The sequence below is a fragment of the Aethalodelphis obliquidens genome, unplaced genomic scaffold (assembly GCF_003676395.1).
Source record: "Aethalodelphis obliquidens isolate GAN/ISIS:26980383/991018 unplaced genomic scaffold, ASM367639v1 scaffold2595, whole genome shotgun sequence".
In the NCBI taxonomy this organism is placed as follows: domain Eukaryota; kingdom Metazoa; phylum Chordata; class Mammalia; order Artiodactyla; family Delphinidae; genus Aethalodelphis; species Aethalodelphis obliquidens.
In genome coordinates, this window is record NW_020840501.1 from 545 (window position 1) to 3,129 (window position 2,585).

The 2,585-nt window shown below is 49.4% G+C and overlaps 1 pseudogene; it reads left to right on the top strand.

The window, feature by feature from the left end:
* The first annotated feature begins 474 nt into the window (after nucleotides 1–474).
* LOC113617197 (cysteine-rich protein 1 pseudogene) lies at nucleotides 475–2,155 on the top strand (annotated as a pseudogene).
* The last annotated feature ends 430 nt before the right edge of the window (nucleotides 2,156–2,585 follow it).

Here is a 2,585-nt window from a genome sequence, read left to right on the forward strand (position 1 = left end):
AACGCAGGTAGGAGAACCCCAAACCTGTGCTCTAGCGCCACCTACTGGAAGAGAAGAGAAAAGCCTCTGCTCTCTAATTTGTTGAATGGTTAGAATGAAGCAGAAAAGTGCTCCCCACTTCATCAGTGCTGGCAGAGGAACAGCACAGCAAGCACACGAAGAACCACAGTAACACTGCATCACGAAAAGTAAAGGACAGTTCTCCAGAAACCAAACTTAAGGTCATGGAATACTGTGACATAACTGATAGAGATTTCAAAACAGCTCATGAGGAAACGCCACAAGCTCCAAGAAAATTCAGAAAGGCGGTATAACGAGCTCAGGAATACTATGAATGAACAGAAGGAATACTTTACCAAAGAGATTGAAACTCTAAGCAAAACTATATAATTTCTGTGTACTTATGTGGCGCACTTTCTTTAAATTGATACCTAAATATTTTATCCTGATGCTATTATAAATTGCATTTAAACGTATTCATTTTCCGAGTCCCGCGCTCCGGTGTGCTCCCGCCCAGCCACCCGCCCCGGACCCGGCGCCACCGTGCCCAAGTGCCCCAAGTGTGACAAGGAGGTGTACTTGGCTGAGCGGGTGACCTCCTGGGGAAGGACTGGCATGGCCTTGCCTGAAGTGTGAGAAATGTGGAAAGACGCTGACCTCGGGGGGAAGGGACACACTAAGCATGAAGGCAAGCCCTATTGCAACCAACCGTGCTACTGGGCCATGTTCGGACCCAGAGGCTTTGGGCGCGGTGGAGCGGAGAGTCACACTTTCAAGTAAACCCAGGTTTTGGAGACCCCATCCCCGGCTGCCCCCGGGGCCGCGGCCCTCTAGGCCGATGGCGGGCCTTCTCCACAGCCACCTGGGGCTGTCCTGTAGACCCCCATGCCCTCAATAAACCCGTACACTTGGAAGAAAACAAAAGAAAACACATTCATTCATTTTCCTAATTTTATATTTCTGGCACAGAACTCTTAAAATCCTTCGAATTTCCTAAGTGATGATAGCCGCAGATGTGTGTTTTGTTATGTTAAAGGTTGGCTTTTGGACTGAACCTAAGGATGGGGGCTGGTTACCAGGAGAAGCAACCATGTTAATAGGCAGTTGGAATTTCCGGTACCACCGCATCCCCCACGTCCTGGGAGCCGAGAGGGGCTGGCGGTTTCACCTACTGCAATGGCCCATGATGTAATCAATCGTGCCTGTTTAATGAAGCCTCCATAACACCCCAAAATGATGAGGTTCAGAGAGCCTCCACGCTGGTGAATACACGGAGATTTGGGGAGAGTGTCCCCATCGGAGAGGACACGGAAGCTCCACGCCCTTCCCACACACTCGCCCTTTGTGTCTCCTCCGTCTGGCTGTTCCAGAGTTACACCCAGTAGTCTAGTAAGGAAAGTGTTCCTGTGAGTTCCGTGAGCCGCTCTAGCAAATTAATCAAACCCGAGTGGGGGATCATTAGAACATCCAATCTGTAGCCAGTCGGTCAGAAACACAGGTGACAACCTGGACTCGAGATTGGCATCTTAAGGAGGGGGCGGGCGTGCAGGACTGAGCACTAACCTGTGGGGTCTGACGGTGCCCGCGGTAGAGTCAGAGTTGAGTGAATGGGGTCGCAGGGGAAATCCAAACATGGGAATATTGTAATCTGATGATCGCAATATTAATGGTAAAGAAAGAAGGACGGGAGGGTGGGAGAAAAAGCCTGGGTTTTGCCTGCGATCATCTGTCTCCTGCTACACAGAATGGCCAGCCTGGGAGAGATGGGAGAGCTCCAGAAAAGAGAAGGAAACAATAGTTTTACCCACTGTAATCTTACACCTTCCCCCAAGGAGCTGAAATAGACACTGTTTGATTTCACCCCTCTCTTCCTAGAGTTTTAGACAAAGGTTCAACTAAGTAATTGGTGTCGACCTGTGCAGGTGTACCGCGTCTTATTGCATTTTGAAGATACTGCATTTTTTACTAATTGAAGGTTTGTGCCAACCCTGCAGTGAGCAAGTCACCAGCGCCACTTTTCCAACAGCATTTGCTCACTTCATGTCTCTGTGTGTTGGGCTGCACCCCGCAGGCCTACAAGGCCTGTGCTTGCCCAGCTTCAAGACAGAAGAAAGGCTCGGAGTCAGCAACAGAGGCATCGGTGGTGTAATGGATGGGGAAGCTTACACATCTGAAGCAAGATCCTGGAGCGGCACCCCGCCGTGTGCGGGGGGGCCAGGGGGTATATTACCAGTTATAGGGGAATTGACATCAGGTGGGCTCATTAGTTACCAGGGAAACCAGTAGAGGGCACACCCCTCACATCCTCCCTGATAAGAACAATCACTAACTAGGGCTGGGGGCAAGTATGTAGCAGGTCAGTCTTGTGTAGGTGAAGCAGGCCTTGGTGGGACAGGGGATGTACAAGAGAACAAGAGAACAGCCATCCTGAGTGGCCTGACCATACACTGTATCAGAGTTTGGTAATTCTCACAATATTTCAAACTTTTCATATTATTATATTTATTATGCTGGCCTGTGATCAGTGATCTTTGATGTTATTATTGTAATTGTTTGAGGGCACCAGGAACCACTCCCATAGAAGA